Source organism: Neltuma alba, unplaced genomic scaffold (assembly GCF_004799145.2).
Source record: "Neltuma alba isolate B1F8T4 unplaced genomic scaffold, ASM479914v2 tig00012184_pilon, whole genome shotgun sequence".
In the NCBI taxonomy this organism is placed as follows: domain Eukaryota; kingdom Viridiplantae; phylum Streptophyta; class Magnoliopsida; order Fabales; family Fabaceae; genus Neltuma; species Neltuma alba.
Window position 1 is genome coordinate 168,120 of NW_021636726.1, and position 23,608 is coordinate 191,727.

The window sequence follows — 23,608 nt, forward strand, 5'->3', positions numbered from 1 at the left end:
TTCTTTAATTGATTATCAAGATTCTTGTTAGAGAAGTTCTTGAATACGCTATAAATTCTCAAGCTCCTTTTTTGATGTCCTTGTGGCGACAATATATCATTATTAAGGCAGACTGGGGCAACAAAGTATCATTGTCCAGACAAATTGGGATGTTTTGTTCAAGTTTGTGCAGAGGCTTGAAGCATAACAATAGAGGGGTCTCTGTGGCAATGTGTAAGATGCTACATTCCGTTTGAAGTAATCCTTGAGTAATGTTCGGTGCGGACGTAGTGATAAATTTGGTTGAAATGAGAATTTAAAAGTTGTGATCTTTGGATTGAATCCTTTTATTCAAACTCCTCACTGCTTCCATTTTTATTACATCTCCCGTCAAAAATATAAGAATTAGTTAGTGGTTTTAATTTCTAAATATAAAACTTCAATCTACTTTGTTTTTCAAATTTATAATGTGTTTTAAAAAATATATTTATTGATTGTAAGGTATTTTCACTTAGAGCTGAGAAAACAGGCTGAATCTGTCGGGCCATCCCGTTTAAGCTAAAAAATTATTAGGGCTAAGCTTGGAATTTTTCCCTTCAAATGGGAAATGGGTTGGCCCTATAGAGTCGAGCCCGTTTAGACTCTTTTATCATTTTTTTGTTTTTTAAAATTTTTTTTGGGTGTAATTATAATATTATTAAATTTTTTATATTGTTAATCATATTTCAAATATTTAGTTACTATTATTATTTTGAAATTAAATTTCACATAATGGTTTGATTTATTTAGTTTTAGATAATAATTTATCCAATTAAATTTAAAAAAATGAGTTAATTTGGACTTTAATAATGGTTTGATTTATATTATATATGTTGATATGTTTAAACTATATATTTTAATAAGAGAGTATTTTTATACTTATATGAACTTTTGATTTTATAATTTAAATTAGAAATTTATGAGTTTCAACAATAACACTTCTTAAACTAAAATAAAATAATAGATAGACTGTAAATTTAAAAGTAAAAATCTTATAAAGAAAAAAAAAACTTGATATTTTTGCTACAAAAGAGGGGTATACTTATGAAAGAAAAGCCATTTGATTATAGTTATAATGAAGTTTCAAAAAATTAATAATAATGTTTGTCTATTGTATATTTACACTGTTGATGGAATTTTTTGATGTTGTTATCTTGTTAATGGATGGTTTTGGATATTGATGGATATTTATATATGATGATATTTTGTATTTACAAATTAATTTTATTCATATTTATGTCTTTTATTAATAATTTTATTGGTTTGTTTTTATTTTTTGATGAAAATGTGAAAAATATAAAAAATAACATTTTTATCCTAAACGAGTCGAAAACCCGCAATGTAACATCCTTATTTTTATACTAGTATTTAATTAAATTTATAAATAAATATATTTTAATATTAAGTTAATAAAAATTTAGATATAGGAAAATTATTATTATTATTATTATTATTATTATTATTATTATTATTATTATTATTATTATTATTATTATTTTAACAATGTTTTTGTGTGTGAGTGTGTGTGTGTGGATGATGTTCTAGAAAATTATATCATGGTATAAAAGTCCCACATCAACTAGTCATTTGATAAATCCCAATTTTAATATACTATTTGATATCTTTTTGGGGATATTTATCAATTAAAATGAGATAATTTGTATTGATTATGGATATTTTGAATTAAATACTAGTGGCACAAAATTAGAAATTTAAAAGAAAATCTTATCATATTTTATCTTTTTTTTAAATAATTGATTTTGGGCTTTATGATAGTATCTCAATTTATCTTTTGCAGGTCTCAGAAAAGGAAATAAACATAGAAAGAAAGTTGAAACAAAAGGAAAAGAATTAAAAAAAGAAAAGAAAAGAAAAGAAAGGAAAGAAAGGGACGGAAGAGAGGGAAAGCATGGATTTTGGAAAGATATTTAGATATATATTAAATCTATTAGTTGCAAGATATGGAGGCCACATACGACATGCCAACTCCCTATATATATATACGAGGACACACACACTCAGAAAGAGGACGGAGCCATTCCTATACCACACTCATACGCTACCTTCGTACGCCGCCATATTAAATCTCAACAATTCTTTCTCCACTAGTTTCATTCTTTTCCCTTTCGGCCATATACACTCCTTTACACCCTTTCCTTCACGCATACACCACCGCCGCACACCACAATCCATCATCTCCCGTTTTCATATTTTTCCTTCGGCAAAAACGCAACCGTACCTCATTGCCACCACCATCATCATCTCTTATGGCTACTGAATTCTTAGGACATGTTGTGACTGGGTTCAAAGCTATGAGAGGCTGAATTCACTGTGCTCTTTGGGATTGAATTCAATAGCTTGAATTTGAGAGCTACAAAAGGGAGTTTAATTCTAGTCCTTAGTTTAGACTATTTTGTTCATGATTTCTGGTTTGAAGTTTGTTATATTTGGTTTAAAGCTAAGAATTGCTAGTTGTAATTCTTGGTTTGGATTGGAATTGTTGAGATTTGGATTGGTATTTATAAGTTTGAATACTTGGTTTATAGATATATTTATGTTTATGCCTTTGTTAATTCATTGTTAGGTGATTTTTATGCGAGTTGTATAGAAATTATGCTTGAAGTGGATTTAACAAGTAATTAATGTTCTAGTTGAGTATTAATTTAAAAGGAATAACTTATATAAACCAATCTTAACCACTTAAGTTACTCCCATATCATTAAACAAGCCAGGATAGTCATTGATTCATTCCTCAAGAGCATTCTTGTTATTGATTTCTTACAATTCAAATTTGCATTTTTAATTCTTTCTTAAAAATACCAAAAAAAAGTAGTTTAGATTTATTTCTTACTCTCTTAATTAGTTTTATTAATTGAAAAATCCTTTTTCAACCCCTCCTTTCAATTCTTTGTCACTTAGTTAACTAAGGAATTAATAAAAAGCTCCTCAAGAGACTTGACCCGAGTTGTGCTTTACTGCATAATTTGGTTTTATTTTTGATTTAACCTAAGGCGACTAAAAAGGTTCAAATCATCATTAGAGTGAAGGAGCTAGAGAAGCCTATACATAGGAGATAATGGGTGGAGTTTGAAGTGAGTAAATAATTTTTGAACATATCTGAGGTAGTCTCAGAAAAGAGCTAGTTTTGAGTTTATGAACTGTTGGATTGGGTTAAAATTTGGCCAGCCCATTTGGGACATCCAAATCATTAATTTCAATGGTTCGATCATCATTTTGATCTCCAAGTTACAAGTTATTAGGTACATTTTTATTTATTTTTAGATTTAGCAGATAGAGTCATGAATAGTAAATTAGTATTTTTAAGTTCGTTTACCGTTAAATTGAGCTATAATTTGGAAGATAGTAACATGATAGATAGGAAATTAAATTCAATGGTCAGATTAAGGGTTTAACTTCTGTAGTGAGAATAACCTGGTTCGTATTAAATCTATTGTCTAAGTCCTTTGAAGATAGAACATAAATTATAACTTTATGGTTTTTCTATTTACGTTATGAATTTGATTATTCTAATAATTAAAGGATATTTAAGCAAGGAAAATTTAGGAATTGAGTATAAATCATATATATGTGTGTGTGTTCTCATTCCAAACCCTAGAAAAATGTCTTTTAGTCTATAATTCTAAGTAAAAATTAAAGCTTTTGAAGGAGGAGTTAGATGTTAGAATTTTGTGAGTAGTCTATTCTAACACTATAGAGATAACATTTTAATTTTGTTTGTAGATATAAATTCTGTTGTGGCATTTTTGAAGTTAGACTTTGGTTGTATTTGACTGTTAGCTAGGAGGCTAGATAACTAAATTTTTATTTGTTACATGCTCTAGTATAGAGTTGGTGAGTGGTTTTATAACTAATTCTATAAAATTATATTATGTTTTGTATGAATTGTCTTGTAGGATGCTATGTTAAAAAAATGATTGACATCGTTTGTATTACGAGAAATTGGTGATCATGATTATGATGTGTTATTATAAAATTCAGTTGATTATGCATATAAATATGTCCTTTTAAACCATGTGCATCAAGTTTGGGTGGGGGAAAGGAGATAATTGGAGTTATTGAGATTCATATACTTGCCATGTGGTATTGGCCTCTATACAGAGCTCTATGGTTGGCCACTATTATTATCCCACTAGTTCTTCGAGAGACTGCGACGCCCCATTAGTTCTTCAAGAGGGGACCCATGGTCCACCAAGTGTACTGTGGTCTTTAGCCGGTCCATATCACTCATGTAATGAGCTTGTCAGAGTTGCCAGTCAAATGGGAAGAACTTAGCCCATGGGTCTAGTCGGCGGAAATAAGGAGGATATAAGGATGGATTTGGATTCAAAAATTGCATATAACATGAGATATTCATTGATATTTATATCTTTTAAATAAATGAAAAGTATGTTATCTCTTTTGAAATATATAAACTGCATGAGATTGGTGGAAATATTTGTCTTGTATGATTATTGTGAGTTTAAAGGTTAAATAAATGTCTATCAACTATTATTAACTCTGTATATCCCACCTAACAGCTCGCTAGCCCATGTTAGAGTATGTGATAGGTAGGGACTTAGTTATTGAGACGTTGTCTCACTTTCGTTACTTTACCATTTTCAGGAAACAATATAGTAGCGGACCTTCAGGGAAGACTCCTGAGGCTCAATAGCTGTAGTTGATAGTGTAGAGCTTTTGGAACTTATTTTATTCTATACTTTCGTATATTGCCACACATCAAAAGTGTATTCATTTGTGATTTATTTTACCTTCTTATATTTTTATGTCCTTTGTCTCAATGAACGTATTATACTTTTTATTTTTTGTTTATTTTGTCTGGACACTGGATTGGAGTGTTGGTAGTGGGCCTGAGGCCCTTAAGTTGCATGTGATTGAATTATTATAGATCTATGATGCGATAATAACAATTTTCGCAAGTTTAGTTGTTGTTAATATTGAATGAAATAGTCAAACCTAAACTACTATTATAATTTATCATTTGAGGGCATGTTGTTTTATAACTATGTTAGCTATGACTAATCTCTCCTAACAATGTTTGCGTGTGGACGTGCTATATGATAGTGTCTGTTGATTATTGATATAGGTTATTTTTTTTCTAACCATGATAGCCTTAATTGAGACCAAATACCTTTCTATCATGGTTATTCCCTTATTGATGTGATTATTCCTAAATAACCATAATAGGGTATGTTTACTAGTTTTAGTCTTTTCTATCATGGTTAGTTCTAGTCAGTAAATAGCGAGGTTACACACGAGCCGGTCTTGATCCAGTCAGCTTAAGGGTCGGGTCTAACAAATTGGGGTATTTTTGAAACTTTGGCCCTACGACCCTAGAGGGCCAGCTTGGCCCGTATTCCCATATCTATTTCATCCAAATATAGTTTTAGTGTATATAATTGAATAAGGGTAATTTAGAAAAATCAATACACATTTGTTAATAGTACTAATTTTTTAATCTCTCTAAATTAGTTATCTAGCTCTTATATTAAGGATCGAAAATAGTATTATTTTATTGAATTAGGTCTAAATACATACATGAAGTATTTCTCTATATTCATCGTACACTATGTGCCCGTTTGGTTTATTGAATGATATAGAATGTAATGCAATGTAATAGAATATAATGTAATGATGATTACATGAGCTTGTTTGGTACGTCATTAACGCTGTGTTTGGCTCGATGGAGGGAAGGGGAGGGGAGGGATTTTAATCAAGGGAAGGGGAGGGGAGGAAAGGGGAGGGGAGCTACAAAGGGGAGGGGAGGGAGGGGGAAGGGAGGGGAGGGATTTTAATGATCTCCTGTTTGGATTGATTGGAGGGGAGGGGAGGGAGTAATTTTAATAATACCTTATTTTGTTCTAATAAAAAATTGACTATTTTAGCCTCATAAAATTTAAATGAATTTTCTCACTTTTTTTATTTTGTTAAGATATAACTATATATATAATACAATTCACCAATTTTGATTTACAAGACATAGTCACACACTGATAGAATATCAAGATAAAAAGTCACGAGTGATAGATTTCAATCAGAGAAAAGACCTTGAAAGTGAAAGAAAATACCAACAACCTCTTAGAATTAGAAGAAGAGAAAAAAAAAGTTTACAAATGCTCACTAATTTTGGAGACAATTATCTTAATAACCTCTTGTTAGATGTTCAAAAAAACTCTCTTATGTAGAAATGTTTACGACTGATTAGAGGTTAACAAATCAAAAGGGTATATAAGGAATTGAAATATTATCTCTCATCTCCCCTCCAAAAAACCCCACTTTTGGAGGGGAGGCTAGAAGGGAAGGGGAGGGGAGAAGAATCCCTCCCCTCTTTAAAAAACATCTTAACCAAACGAGGGAAGGGGAGGGGCTCCCCTCCCCTCCTAAAAAATTACACCAGCCAAACAAGGGGAGGGGAGCACTCCCCTCCCCTCCCCTCCAAAAATCCCGTACCAAACATAGCGTAAGGAAAGATGATGCATAGGCATAAAAATGTTTGATTAGATTACAAAGAACATGGGAATAGGTAAAAATAATATACCCAAAGACAAAATTACCCTTATCTACATGCTCATATATATAATTAAAATTGTTCTTTTGGTCCAAATATATAATAACCGTATCCACTATAACATATCAAAATATAAACTTTTTTATATATAATAGGAAAAACTATAAAATTGGCTCATATCCATATATATATATTAATTAAAGTATAATGCAGGTTTGATAATTAAATTTCTATCTATATATAATGTATATGCATATATTTTTTTATGTACCCACATATTATAACAAGAACTATAATTTGTATATAAATCTAAAATTAAGTCAATATATAAATTTAAGCATAAGAACTAATAAGTTAAATCATGTCCGTAATTATCAATTCAAATAAAAAGATGTTGAGATAATGTCTACAAATTCCAAAATACTAACAGAAGCAATATTTAAAGGTGCTACATATCAAATTATTTATTCAAGAAGGCTGTAAACCCAAGCAGCCATCTCGTTTTTCGGAACTAGTGAGAATCCAACTACTAATGATAAAGACTCGGTAGTCTTAGAATGAGCCTTGTTAATCTCTCCCCATGTAAGACCTGGTATTTGTAGCATCCCATTTTTGCACCGCATCTACCTTACTGGGGTCCATTGCGACACCCTCAGCCGACACCACGTGGCCTAAGAAATTTACTTCCCTAAGCCAAAATTCACATTTACTCAACTTAGCATACAATCAGTGGTCCTTCAACACTTGCAAAGTAATTCTGAGATGCTTCTGATGTTCATCCTCATTCTTGGAGTAAATTAGAATGTTGTTGATAAAGACCACTATGAACTGATCCAAATATGGTTGGAAGATTCTGTTCATGTAGTCCATAAAAACAGCTGGGGCATTGGTCAACCCAAATGGCATCACCAAGAACTCATAATGCTCATACCTCGTGCAAAAAGCAGTCTTCAGTACATCTTCCACTTTAACTCTGAGCTGGTGGTATCCAGATCTCATGTCAATCTTTGAGAATATCGAGGATCCCACCAGCTGGTCCAACAAGTCGTCAATGTGTGGTAGAGGGTACTTATTCTTGATGGTCACCTTATTCAATTGCCGATAGTCTATGCATAGCCGCATGGTACCATCCTTCTTCTTCATAAACAACACCGGAGATGGCCATGGTGACATACTCAGTCTGATGAATCCCTTCTCAAGTAACTCTTCTATCTGTTTCTTTAGTTCAGCCAATTCAGTAGGAGCCATCCTGTATAGAGCTTTCGATATGGGTGCAGTACCTGGTACCAGATCAATGGAAAACTCAACTTCCCACTCTGGAGGCAAACCTATCATTTTAGTTGGGAATACTTCAGGAAATTCATTTACCACTTCTATATCTTCAATCCCCTCTTCCGTGTCAACCTATATCGAGAAGAGAATCATAAAGGCTTGGCATCCTTGTCGAATACACTAGTCTACTTGAGCAGTAGACAACAAGATGGGCATACCTCGTGGCAGGGCGAGTGAAGAAGTCCCAAAGAATGTAGCAATCTTCTTGTTGCAGTCTAACACAACACCATGAGAGGACAACCAGTCTATTCCTATTATCACATCAATCCCTTTCAAGGGTAAGTAGACTAAATCAACTGTAGTATCCTTATCCTAGAACCTAAGAGGTAGATTCAAGCAAGCTTGACCTGTCCTAACTGTCGCTCCAGTCGGAGTAGATACTCACACATCATAAGGCAAAGGGCTCACAGAAAAATTCAATTTATTCATGCAATCCAAAGACACAAACGAATGAGTGGTACCAGAATCAAACAAGGCATCAATATCATGACCTTAGAGAATAATCATACCTCAAATGACATTAGGAGATGCTCCAGCCTCCTCTTGAGTTATAGCCAACACACGTACATGATGGATTTGTTGTTTGGTGGATTCTGTCCTTCAGGGCACTATCTAGAGAGATGCCCCACTTTTTGACAAATGAAACACTTCCAACATTCACCTATATGATACTTGTTGCACCGAGGACATGGTTTGCTCACAATGGGTGCTGACGTCACAGATTCTCAACGGAAGTTCTAATTCTTGTCGCCTTGGTTCATTGATCCTTGTTGTCTTTGGAAAGACCCCCACTGCCCGGGGTTCCTCTGACTCTGGCTCCTGTTTCCACCTATTCTCCTGAAGGCATTCATGTGTGGCCCTCGAAAGTTTTTCTTTTGTATCCCACTGGTAGGTCCAGGGTGGGTGGCATGATATGCCTGTGCTTCCTTGTGTCGAGCCTTTTCTACATCCCTGGTCCTCCTGGCTATCACTCGAAGGTCAGTACACATTCGCTGAAAAGTGGTAATCAGGGTCAGGGCCAGTGACTGTCTTAGAGTTGGTTTAGCCCTGTCCCTAAGCTGTCTCACCATCTACTCCTCTCGATTACTCCCCTGTAAGTGGGACAAATATTTTGATAGGTCAATAAACTTGGTGATATAATTATCTTCATGCATGCTACCCTGTTGCAAACCATAGAATTCATTTTCTTTATCCTATCTCAGTATTGGTGGAAAGTAATAGTCTTAGAACCATTGCTTGAATTCATCCCAAGCCATTTGGCGGCCATCTCGTGGCTTTACACTTCTCCACTATGACTTAGCCCTCTCAGTTAGTTGCATGGATGCTGCATTAGCCATTAATTGAGGACTACAAGAAATGACCTCAAAAATAGACTCAATCCGTTCAACCTAATTTTCAGCCCTGACTGGATCCATATCCCCGTTGAAGGTGGGAGGACTATGGCGATGAAAGCTCTTCCAGACTTTCTCGATGGAATTATTCTCTTGGGTAGGCGGTTGCACTATGTCTTCATACTATTCATGGTGTGGTTCAGTGTGCTTCCTTGACTGGGAGTGGCCCTCACTTTGATGCTCCTCGTTATGGGCACTTGGAATTCCTTCACTAGGGATCTCACGATTCTGTTTAGCTAGTAGGTCCTCCTGGAATTTCTTCAAACTTTTAGCCACTGTCTCTTCTACTAAAGCTTTGAATTTAACCTAGGAACGCGTTCCTTTCCCTTGAGTTAGGTTGTTCCTGGGATTGCTCAGGATTGTTGTTGGCAGATTCGTTTCTTCTTGTTTTAACCATCCTTCCTTCCTGAGGATAGAACCTAACAGTCATCAGAAAAGACACAAAACACAAATAAAACTAAGAGGAGTCAGCAGGGAAGTTATGCTTAATTCATGTTTAATTACCACCCTCCTAAAAATGTATGTGATGCAATATTCAACATAGTTAAAGCGGGTCACAGAACTTGGCTCTGATACCAAATTGTAATATCCCACATAAAACTATGCCATACTTAAATATACAAGTAGCACATGCGTATGTTTACTAAGGTACATAAAAGAAAAATCCTAACTTTCTTTTTAGTTCGCTGAATAACCATGATATATAAAAAGAAATACCATACCTAAGCACATATCATGGTTATAAAAAAAATATCATACTTACTTCTTCACCTTAACCATGTTAGGAAAAAAAAAGGCTCAACCCCTAACATGGTTATTTAAATCCCATACATACCCGGTTAACATAGACATTATATAAAATAAATCACAAGAAAAGCATCACTAAATGACCCACTTATTCAGATGCAATTGCTGCAATGTTCAGCTGTGGGTCTAAAGCCCTTAGGGCAATCAATAAAAATATCCATAGTTAAAGAAGCAAAACAATCTAATAGTAATAACAAGTCCAAAATATGCCACTAATAGTCTAAGAGAACATCATGGTTCCTAGGTGGCAATTAAACGTAAACCAAACATAAATTCTAGAATCGAAGCACAATCACTAGTGTAAGTGACCTCACGCTCACAATGCCTTAGCCATTGCGTCTCCCCTGCTGCACTCGCCTAAAATTGATGAAGTAACGGAATGAGACCACTGTCTCAGTAACATAAGTCCTACCACCTTACCTACCAGTACTCTTACGAGATGCCAAGTAAGACTAACAGTTCAAAATCAATAGTTACCAATAGCATATGAATAGCACACAAACAAACATATCATTTAAGATCACATTATGTCACAATATTCAAACTAAATAAAATGCATCCTAATTGTCACATTATCACAATATATTAAATTTCTAGTTCCACCTTATAGCCTCCTTATAACTGCTGATTGAACCCATAGGCTAATTGCTACCCATGTCATAACCGACTTTCGCAAGCTTCCCACAAGTGTGATGCAGACTAGCCAAAGTTGGCAGAGCACGCAAGGGCCATGGGTTTCTCTAGAAAGGGTTACTGCCCTGGGATATCTCTGGAGTGTCACAAGCCAAGGGTTACTGTCCTGGTAATATGGGCCAACCATAGAGCACCATATGGCAACCTACCACGTGGTCACAATGTCACACAATTTCCCATCAATCCTCCACCATATTTATTTTCCACAGTTATATTTCATAATCATAAAATATCAAGCAATGGCATATAGTATAGTAGTTCACAGGATTAAATCTCACGAATCACAATATGTAGCATTACTACACAGCATCTAGCATGTATCAACAACAAACAATAAAACTAATTATAAAACAGTAAGACTCAAATATGGGTCATTTGCAGAAATCATCCAACAAGGCTAGCTTTTGGATCTAGAAGAATTTTCCATGATTCCTAGCAAATCTTTTCTCGAAGCGATAAATAACATGTCTCTAAAGATTCCATATTTATTAAAGGACTCATAGGAGTCACTAGCAAGCAAAGTAAGTAGGAATCTACGTTATCAGTTATCCTTTAGCCACAAGCAGTTAAACAGAAATTTCAACAACCAAGGCTCTCCGTGAGAGGCTACAAGAATCACATATATATGATAATATTAATATATATTTATATATATAGCTCAGAACTAGTAAAAGTCTATCCTAAACCTATACTAAAGTTTCTCCAAAGTTATCCTAGTGTCTTATAACTTATCCCCTGGAAACATAAATCTTCTTTTAAATTCATATTCCTTTATAATTTAATTATTTCACTATAATAGTAAATTATATGAAGGTCTTGAATTCTTTTTAGAAATTTCCAAACCTCCAAATTTTAGTTTATAAACTAGATTGATGTTGTATATATGTACACATATGTATTGAGGAAAGAAACGATGACCAGCTGAAAAGGAGTAAGTTATCTCTAATCCAAAACCATCAGTTATGTATTTTATTTTATTTGTTCACATTGTGAGTTTGAAAAATGTAATATGGCAAGGTAACTAAATTATCCTAAACATTCATATACATATGTAACTAGATACAAGGCCCAAAACTCTACTAACCTCAAGCCTTTTGATCATCGCTCACGTCATGCATATTTTATTTCATTCATGTGCAACTAAATTATTCACATATATACATGGGTAAAATTTGATGATAGGATGGGTACATGGTGATCAAGACATATCCAAATATATATTAAAGATGGAAAATTGTGGAGAGGAAGAGGGGGAGCGGTGGGTAGACGCGCATATATATATAAGGAGTGTGTGAGAAAGAAAATAATATATATGTTTATATACCTTTGAAAGAAGATCACGCCAGTGGTTTGTTGATTGCAAAAAGGACAAGGAAAGTCGGTCAAGATTGCTGTGAGAAAAAAAGAAGGAAAAGAACAAGAGACAAGAGGACTGATGGTTTGGCTCAAAAGGATGGAGTACATAAGAGAAGGAATACAAAAGAAAAGGAAGGACAAAGGAGAAGGTACCTACAGAGCGATCAAGTTTGCGTTATGGCAGCCACAAATGAGATAGCAACTAGGTTCTTTGGTATTTGTAGAATTTATAAAATTTAAACTCCATCCCCTTATCTGATCTTAACTTATTATTCTTATTATTATCAAAATCCTATCAGATATGGTAAATTTAAAATTTAAACCATTCTTTCCTAAATATATATATTTAAATATTTTATCCCCCTTTTATTTATCTTTAAATATTTATACATAGCTCTCTTTAATTATTTCATACTCTTATTTTCTATTTAATCTTTGCATCTAAATATATTGTTTCCCTTCTCTTTTATTTTATAATAATTTTTATATATAGCACTACCAGTACTAAGTTCCCAAACAAATAAAAAAAAGGGATGTTACAATTCTGCCCTTCTAATAGGAATTTTGTCCTCAAAATTTATAATGGCGGAGAAATAAGCTCACGCCTTATTTGAATAGGTGAGGGAAATCGTGACACATTCTCTGCTCGGTTTCCCAAGTCGCACTACCCGGGGTCATGCCTTTTTGGAAGATCTTAGTAGGTGAATGGTCTTGTTCCTTAGTTGTTTGTCTTTCACATCTAGGATTCTTTTTTGTTCAACTTTAAATGTGAGATTCTCGCCTAGCTCAACCTCTTCCGGTTCAATAACTTAAATGACGTGGGATATTACAGTATTCTCATAAGTTGCCTGTATATTTCCTCTACCCTACCCATATCAACAGGACCAAATCTTCTGGAATCCTTCCACATCTCTGCAATTAAATTGTCAGCAAACTTCATCATTGTGTTGTCCATATTGGAAGAAGATTCCTTCAATGCGTCAGCGAGCACCTCTATAGTGTTACGGCTACTCCTTCATTTTCAATTTGCAGATAAATGGTCATCAGTTGGCTATGAAGGTTGTTGCTCAAATGCAATAGAATTTGTATCTGTGTTGTGTACTTATTCAGTATTGACTTCAGCTTCAATTCTAGAATCTTCTTCATCATCTTCACCAAGAGATATAGGCATCTTTGCTCCTGTTCCAGCTGCATGATCCTTAGCCCAAACATATGATAGCTCTTCAAGGTTGGATAAGCATCTATTCCTAAAATTTCCAGCTTCTTTCTTAACGTGAAAAATGAAAAATAAATACAATGATATAATTTAAATATCATTATTAGCATCTATTGATGATAAGATATAACACTCCATTACCTTCACATATTCATCCCATACATGATCTTCAACTGTAACACACTTTTTGATAGGATCCCATCCAAAGCTAGAAGTATTTTTATTATGCACCATATCATGAACAATCTACCATTGCTTCTTGAATGTTCTCAACCTGGACATAATATGAGGGCTAGCTTCCAAACCATAACCTGGAAGCTTTACCTCTAGCATATCCTCTAGCCTTTTCAAATACCCTACACTGAACGCAGTATCTGCGACAAATTTTCCATTGGTTTTAGTTGGACTAGGCATTTAACTAGCATGTTATCTTCCTGGGTGGTCTAGACGTGCATACTTCCCTTACTATTATCTTTTTGGATTTTCATTCTATACATAAGAAAGTAAAGAGAAAGCAATAAGAATCGTATATGATTTAGAGTTGTAAAAGATAATAAATTATAAAATACAAGTCACACAAGTGTTAAAGATATACTAATACAAGCCCACCTTAATAGCTAATATAGTTAAACAAAAACATTCAAATATGAAAAATATAGGTCTAACTCAAATAATACTTTACAAACATTATCTATTATTCCTACGAGCCCTAAAAGCGTTAAACATTTCGTTGGCCATATTCTCCCGGAAAGTACTCCTAGCGTTTGATGGTTCCATGGTTAATATTGGATTATTATCCTCTTGGAGATTTGGTTGATCTATTGAATCAAATTCAGCCACAATGGAATCATCCATATTATCTCGCATAATGAGATTATGCAATAGACAACAAGCAACGATATATCAGTTTTGAGTTCGAATGGGGTAATATGATAGGCTCCTTAATATTGCCCAACGCATCTTTAAGATCTTGAATGCTCGTTCAATGACATTCCTAACAGATGAATGTCGCATGTTGAAACACTCTTGCGGAGATTCAGGATTTCTTCCATTACTCTACTCACTTAAGTGATATCGTTGTCCTCTATATAGAGCAAGAAAGCCTTCACAGTTTGTGTATCCTGCATCAACTAGATAATAATTTCCTACACATAACATATCACCACTATTAAAACATAAGAAGTAAATCAAACCATACAATACACGATTTACATTCATACCTTGAGAGACCTTGAAAACATTTGGTCTAGTAATTGCATCCCTCAACACCCTACTATCGATTGCAGACACTTCCCATCTCGAAAATACGAATATAAATTCACCATTTTGAGAGCAAACCCCAAGGATATTGGTAGTTATGTCTCCCTCTCTATTCCTATACCTACCCTTTATTTTCGCAGGTACTTGAATCCTTATATGGGTTCCATCAAGTGCACCAAGGCAGCCCTACAAATATTCATTAATCAGCAAAAAAAAAAACGACTTGAAAAGATGGAAAAATAGGATTTATGTTTACCTTGAACCACTTCCACTTCTCATCAACTGAATCTTCAAGAATTGGCCTAGGTGTTTTAAAGAGCTTGCCTTAGAGGCAAATAACTGCTTTTAAAACTATCTTGAAATATCGACTTATGGTTTCTCCTGACCTTCCAAACTCAAATTGAATAACTCTATTTTTCACATGATGAGCAAGTACATGCAAAAAGTTTGCAACTTGCTCATCTGCTAACATATGCCGAGTCGATTTAAGACCACCTATAGTCTCTAACATACTATAGAGTTGAAAAAATGTAATTCTATACATCCTAGTTTGGTTAAAGCAAGTTATATCATGACCACACACCATCTCCCTAAGGCGCCTTCTTTTCTTATGGAAATCAAGGGTGTAAGGCCAGTCATGAATGTATTTAGTGTTATAGGTAGCCACACTAAACATCTCAAGAAACATTTTCCGAATAGCATACATAATCTTAATGCAGGCCAACATTGTATGAAGAATGACTTGTTGCCTGTTTTCATCCATAATTTACTATACCCAACCAAAATAAAGTTATAGCGTAAGATTTTAAGCAACATTTTAGATGGGATAGTATAATCTCAATATATAATATAAACAGGTTACTATAATTTCAAGCAAATCATATATATAAGCAAACATATAAATAAATTATTTAGTAAAGGCATATTATGAATAGAAATCTAGAACCCAAAAATATATAAAGAATAGGCACACACTAGTTGAAGATAATTACGAGCTTCATTTTTTTGTGTTAAAATTGTGATGATCAGGAAATATAAAGAATAGATTAATATAAAGAATAGGTTCAGATTTTGTTTTAGGAAAAATGCTAATGAAATTGGTGTCATATTAGATAGATATACTTAAAACATTTGATAAAGCTAGAGTTCTTATTTAAATTCATTCCATATATCTGTATAAAATATTATTCTTTTTTCTTAAAAAGTGCTTTTGAAAGAATGAGCTCTAACTTTTTGATAGTATGCAGAATTACAATCTTCGAAGAAAAAAAACTGAGTTAATCTTTTTCTTTCAAATAGAAAATATTAATTGAAAAGATTTGTTAAAAAATTGAAGTTGATTTAAAGGGTCACCTGATGGTGATAAAAATCATAAAATGCTAAATAGATGGTTTGATAAAGTTTCATATTTAATGGGTGGTATATTCAGGAAAGAAAAGCATACTCTTCATATGCACCCAATCTATTTAATATTAGCTTATTATCTCCACAAATAGAAAAGGAATATAGCGCACACCAAAATTGATGAAGAATGTCGCAAAAGAAAACCACACAAAAGAGGCAAGGAGAGATTACCTTTCCAACGCGATGATGATCATTAGCAGTAGTGAGGAAGACGACAGTTGCAGTGTGAACACAATTGGTAGCAATTGATAGGGTTTATGAGTCTTTCATTAAGGGCAATCTGGTCAATTTTAAAAATTATAAGGGTAATAAAATATTTTCTACTTGATTACAAGAGGTTTGCATCCTCATTCATGGGTCTTAGCTATGTAATCCCCATGCATCTACTTAAGGTAATTTTTTTTTGTTGCCCACCCAGTTCATCGGAGCTTTGCTCCGACTATATCTGGATCCGACAAGCGTCGTGCACTTGGCTATGGTGGGTGAGTCTCCCAATAGGGATTTCTGCATACACACCATGCATCTACTTAAAGTAATTAGGATTTGTTATGAAATGGATCCAAAATGAAACCACAAAAGTAGAATAGAGAAAGATGAAGACAAAAGAATGAGAGAATGATATTGTATTTCTTCACTTGCTTCATTTGCATCACAATACAATGGCATGCCTTATTTATAAGCATAGTCTTACACATAAGTTACATTTGTACTTAAATGATAGATAGTGGATAATAAACCACATGAATATGAGTGGGGGGAGTTACAAGATTAAAGGCATAGTGGAAAGGTAATGGAGTAGTAGAAGATTAATGTCTAGTGGAAGTAGTAGGAGTTGATGACGAAGTTGAGAGGAAGAGGAAGAGGAAGAAGAGGAGATGGACATCCACATGTTATAATATTCATAACACTCCCCCTTAGATGTCTATTATATAAGATATGTGCCTCATTAAAAAACTTCAACTAGGAAAAATCCTGTGGGACAAAAACCTAGCAGAAGAAAAAGAGTACACATTCATTGATATACTATTTGGTGCGGCCTCATTAAAAACCTTGCTAGGAAAACCCAGTGGGAAAAAACCATAGACAAGGAAAAAAGAATACAGTGTGTATTAAGTCCCCCTCTTGATAACATCAATTGATATCCCTGAGTTTGTGGCATTCGATATCATGAACAAGTTTTCAGATATTGTAATTGGAAGTGACTTGGTGAACAAATCTGCCAGATTTTTATTTAAACAAATTTGCTAAATATATCTTTTGAATATTATGAAATACTTCATATGGAATTACCAATATGTGGATCAAAAAAGAATCTAGAATTATATTCCGATGTCTTTCGTGAAGAACTATATCTTAGTAATAAGTTAACAACAAATGATATGTCAAGTCATAAGTAACTGATAAGATATGATATGGTACTTCTGGACCTATGATTTGGTACTTCTAGACCAAATACTTCTTCATCAAATTCTCAAAACCTAAAAAGTTCTTTATTCACCTCTACAAATCTCACAACTATCAAAGTATATAATGGATGTAATTTATCCATATAAAAACACTTTAAAGCCTTTCTTGTATCAATTATTTGATACACAAGAATCTTCATTTCCCAAGTATTCAATTTGAAATCCAAAGCAAAACTTTGTTCTTTCCAAGTACTTTATGTCAAATTCTTTCTTTAAGCAATCCATAGCTTTTGTAAGCTCTTCAGGAGTTCCAATGATATTTATGTCATCAACATAAACAATTATAGCAAATTCATTTTTAGATCTTTTCATAAAAATGCGTGGGCAAATTGGATCATTTTATATCATTTCTTCAACCGATATTTACTTAGTCAGTTATACCACATACGCCCTGATCGCTTCAATTCTTATAGAACTTATTTAGCTTAATTAAGTATTGTTCTCAAAAACTTGAATTGTATGCTTCTGGCAAGTGAAATCCTTCAGGGAATTTCATATATTTTGATCCAAAACTATAAAATGATGATATATATTGAAATTATTTTAATCTTCATAATATTTCATATATATGCTCCTGGCATATTTTGGATTTTTCAAGGATTATCATGTAAATTTTACTATTTAATGATCTTCATCCATGGGTCATCTAACAGGCACATTTCATAAGGCCAGACTATTCAAATATGTAAAATTATATCCACCACAAAGTAATATGTCTCATCATAATCATTTGTGAAAATCTATATTTTTCACATAAACATCCATATATTCTATAGAAACTTTATATTTCATGTGTTGGGACTGCAGGCCCATTTTTACATATTGAAATGATATTTTCATCACGTCTTTTCCCTTTTCCTTTTCTTCTTGGGCAAATTTATATCTACTTTATATGATAGATCCATGTGTAAGATCCTCTTTTTATCACGTGATATTCTTATAAAAATCATTGTCAACAACTTTACCGTTTCGGTTCTATTTTTTCTTTTGTGACATAACTTGTTGAGATCTCTTTCTTCCTTTTCAGGTACCTGAACCTCTTCTGGAGTTTTACAATTAGTTATGTCTTGACACTCTTCTAGAGTACATGCCTCCTCAATACAACTTCTAAGTTGTATGCTCCTCTTTATTCAAGATATTTATATTGGAACCGATTAACCTCTCATGCTTCTGGCATGTCTTAATGTTTATAATAATTGGAGCATTTTCAGCTAGAATAAGAGATTTAAAAATTTTCATTCTAGTTAGTAAAATATTTTGTAGCATTTCATGAATGTAATTTTGATGAACTTCTGGTCCATACTGATATATATGAGGATCTGTATTTGATAGTAATGATGTATTCCATATATTCTCTTTTCCAACTACTCAATTTCTTCCTCTTATATTAGGAAAATTTTATCGAATAATAGTCAATTAATTATGCAGTATAAGTCTCCTAAATCTATTTGTTTCTTTTAGGAACATTGTTTTGTTCCATTTAGGGACAAACAAGAAGGAGGTTTTTACCCAACATATGTCCCAACTTTTTTTTTTAATATCTATCTATGTGCAATATGGTGGATTAGCATGAATAAATATTGCACATTTCAAATTTTAGATGAAAATACCTAGCTCTTGACTAAAAGCCAATTTTATTGGGAGAATTTTGTTGCCTTGATGTCTATAAGTGCTACAATATATTAAATCAAATATACCAATACTAAAATGAAAAAAAATTGTTCTCATAAATATTGATCAAGCTATTTATAGAGGCATTAACAAATGATTTTGCTAGATCAATTTGTTAAGCAGGGCTTTTAACATTAAAAGCCTAATATATAAATTCACTAGCATATTTAAAATCAAGTTTTGAGAATCACATAGTCTGGAAATATTTATCTAAATAATCTTGCAAACTTCAGGTTGCAAATTAATGTCAATCACACATCTTACCATTTTATATAGATGTATTTATCAAATATTGAATACTTGTATGGCTTATGTGCTTCTAAATGGGCCCATATATATTTCTAGAAATGTAGTGATCCATTCAAAAACAAAACATAACTAGTGATATTTTATAATCAATTTTCTTTAAAAACAAGCAGCACATACGAATTCTTAAAAATGTTGGCTATTCGGAAGAATTTTCTGGTTCTTCAATGGATATCAATACATAATTTTTAATGATTTGTTGCATCATATAGTTTAAGATGATCAAACAAGTCATGTCGACAATAAATCTAATTATATCAGTAAACTTCTGGTTTACTATACCATGTTTCATTACCAACTATAAATTTTTTAATATAATATATGATTGATGATATCCATTTATGAAATTGATATGAAAAATATATCCAATATCAAATCATACTTGTATTCCAACAGTTTTCCCCCTCAAGTTTGAGTCATTCAAATATGATTCCTTTATTCATATATTTCATAAACAGTTGCTAGCATATAATAGGTTAAACCAATAACCTATTTTTTTGCTTGGAAGCCCAAGTACTTCCTAGTTCATATAAAGTTACGGACTTTAATCCAATTGTACTATAACATTTACACTCTTTGGAGAACCAAAGCAGTGATGTAGATTTATGAGTCATATTTTTCACTATCAATACTTTGTCTACTCATAAAGAAAAATCAGTATTAGTTCTTCTGGAACTATATTAATACTATTACATCTAGTTCTTGAGGAACTATAGAATTTAAGAGGAATATGAAAGACAACTCTATTTCAATATATCATTAACATAATAACAAATAATTATAAGTATCACAGATTTAACTTGCAATACACATAGAGAACACACAAAAATGATGAAGAGCATTTAAAATGAACTTTTTAAAAATAAAGTACAAATAAGACTTAACGTTCAAAACTTCTAAATATTGATCAAGGTACTATAGACATTTTAAATATTCAAAACTAATATTAAATCAGATCATATAAATAAGATATAAATAAACAAAATATAACTATTAGCTTTTGGGTCTATTTGATCTATTTAGTTTTATATCACACACTTATCAATATCACAATATCAAATTCTTATAACTATTTTTTTCTCACAAATCACAATAAATTTAACGACTGATAAAAATTAAATATTATACATATAGCCTTCTAGGCATATACTTATATGTTTTCTATTTTTATATATACTTTAGGCATCTATCTTTCTTCACAACTTATTGTTTTCAGGCATTAGAATTACCTTCGATATTTTCATAATATCACATGGTCTTTTTGATTCCATAACCATTTTTTTTTTAACATTTGCTTTTCAATGAATTGATACATATTTGTTTATATGACTTCTGGTCATATTATAACAGTTGTTCATAATTTTATCATATTGATATAGGGCTATTACTAATTCTTATGTTATGATTCAATAGCCAAGCCTCAAGATTATTGCCCTTTTAGTTATCAGTTCCACTTATATAATGTGATCATACTCTTTACCACTCTTATGGATATATTCCTTGCTTTTAATAGCATACCATCATTTTTCTCAAATATTAGTCTTCAGGACCATAACAAAATTTTCAGAACTACGAATTTTTTTGCATCATTTCATTTTAACCATCAATCTTCAGGACTTTAATATAGATTATCAAATTGTGACAATCTTGTCATGCCATCTCTTACTATCACAAGATGGTCTTTTATCAAATAATCATCAAAACGTGATATGGCTTCTGGCTATCTAATTACAAAATCAAGAGTACAATGGCTATTAGCCATTCGTTTATATATTTAACATTTATTTTCTAAGACAACAATTAACTAATATCAGAGATGATAATCATATATAATAATTTTATAGATGAACATAAACCTCATAACAAATCAAGAAGTATAAAGATAATAGAATCATGAAAATATAAGAAAAATAAGAAATAGAAATAAAAAATTTTATATCTCAATACAATGATTAAAATATTCAGTTGTCAATGAATCAATATGGTTAATATGCAAAACCATCATTTCTTCTAAATAAATTGGAGAAATCTTACCAAACTGTTCGAATCAAACTATCTTCATTCAAAGAACAAAACATTAGCATTTATCAACTAGAAGCTATGAACTTAGATGATAGAGTCTCGTGCTGATAACGTGTTATGAAATGGATCCAAAATGAAACCACAAAAGTAGAATAGAGAAAGATAAAGACAAAAGAATGAGAGAATGATATTGTATTTCTTCACTTGTTTCACTTGCATCACAATACAATGGCATGCCTTATTTATAGGTATAATCTTACACATAAGTTACATTTGTACTTAAATGATAGATAGTGAATAATAAACCATATGAATATGAGTAGGGGGAGTTACAAGATTAAAGGCATAGTGGAAAGGTAATGGAGTAATAGAAAATTAATACCTAGTGGAAGTAGTGGGAGTTGATGATGAAGTTGAGAGGAAAAGGAAGAGGAAGAAGAGGAGATGGACATCCACATATTATAATATTCATAACAGGATCATAATATATAATTCTTTTTACATTACAAAAGTCCAACCAAACAATTGAATCAGCCCATTACATCTAGATTACATGTAATAAACTTTTATGGAATTGAACCAAAAGGGCCATATATAATTTAAAAGGTGGAATACGCTTGCACGCTCCGAAGCGAAACAAGTGTCAAATTTGTTACCTATGAGGCTATAACTAATGTTGGTATTTTTAGTGTGGTAGGACTCATTGATTTCTAGGCGAACTTAACGATCACTATTACTAGATTTAATGGACACGACACCTTTGTTTCATTTCAGAATGTTCATGCATACTAACATACATCTGAAAGTTTTATGGTGTCAGGGACAGATAGGGGAATTTATTTATACTCATCATAGTTCAGTGAACTTTAATAAGAGGAAGTATAAGAGTATACAAATTTCTAAACATATTTATTGAAAATTTCTTAAAACATACATTTGTTCTTGTACAAGGTTACAAAGTCTTTGCGTCTCAAACTTAAATAATACATATCATAACACAATAGAACATTGGCATATTACAATCAAAGTTCATCATACATAACAAAATAATTAGATTTAAATCATAATTTCTTTATCTTTACTCCCACTTGTTCTAACACCTATGAAGGTTAAAGATGGAAAGGGGTTTGATTTCGGGAGAAATCCCTCACCATTCGCTGTTTCAGAAAAATTCCAATATTAATTCTGTCAATGTTATATGAGTCTAGCTTCTTCTATTATACTCAGCCTTGTTGTTGTGAGATAGATTTTAGGATATCTGAATAAAATCAAACCATAATTAGGAAAATAGTTTATGGGGGAAAAATTATTTTTGAAAATAAATTTTAGAAGAATAGATTTTGTAAAAAAAAATAATTTTAATAAAGTGAGAATGTTTGGATACTTGTTATCAGAAACACTTTTTATATATACAAATTACTAAAAAGAATATAAGTTAATATGATAATTACATAAAAGATAGATTTTATAATATATTTTTATTTGAAGTAATAAATTTGTTAATAATATATTTTTTACCAACATAATAAATAATATAATAAAATATAAATAATTAATAATTAATATGTGTATATATATTTATAAAATATAAGATTAAATATGTTTGGGTTAATATAATTTTTGGTTTCTCAAATTTGTCTTCATTTTGGTTTTAGTTCCTCAAATTTCAAATCATAAGTTTTAACTTCTTAAGGGGTAAAATAGTCTAAGTTTTTATTAGATTATAAAAACCAATGTTTTAAATGAAAAGAAATTTGAGAGACTAAAACGTATGATTTAAAATTTGAGGGTCATAACCAAAATGAGGATAAATTTGAAAGACCAAAGTTTATATTAATCCAACATGTTTTTAGAAAAATGATTATTTTATCTTAAAGATTTTAAACATGAAATTTCATAATATTTTTTTTAAAAAATTGAATAAACAAATGTAAGATCAATTTATTAGTTATATGATTAATTAATAATTAGTATCCATATAAAATATAAGATGAAATATATATTTAAAAATAATACTCTTCTCATCAAATTTCTAAAACCCATCCTCCTGAGTGTTCGTTCGTGAATAAATACTGGCCGTTGATATCAATTTCACCTATTTCCCCTCAAAGAATCCCCTTTCTTCACCGGTGCTTGGCGT

At 32.0% G+C, this 23,608-nt stretch overlaps 1 pseudogene; it reads right to left on the bottom strand.

The window, feature by feature from the left end:
* Positions 1 to 13,160: 13,160 nt before the first annotated feature.
* Positions 13,161 to 13,575, bottom strand: LOC114724282 (uncharacterized; annotated as a pseudogene).
* Between the last annotated feature and the right edge of the window lie 10,033 nt (positions 13,576 to 23,608).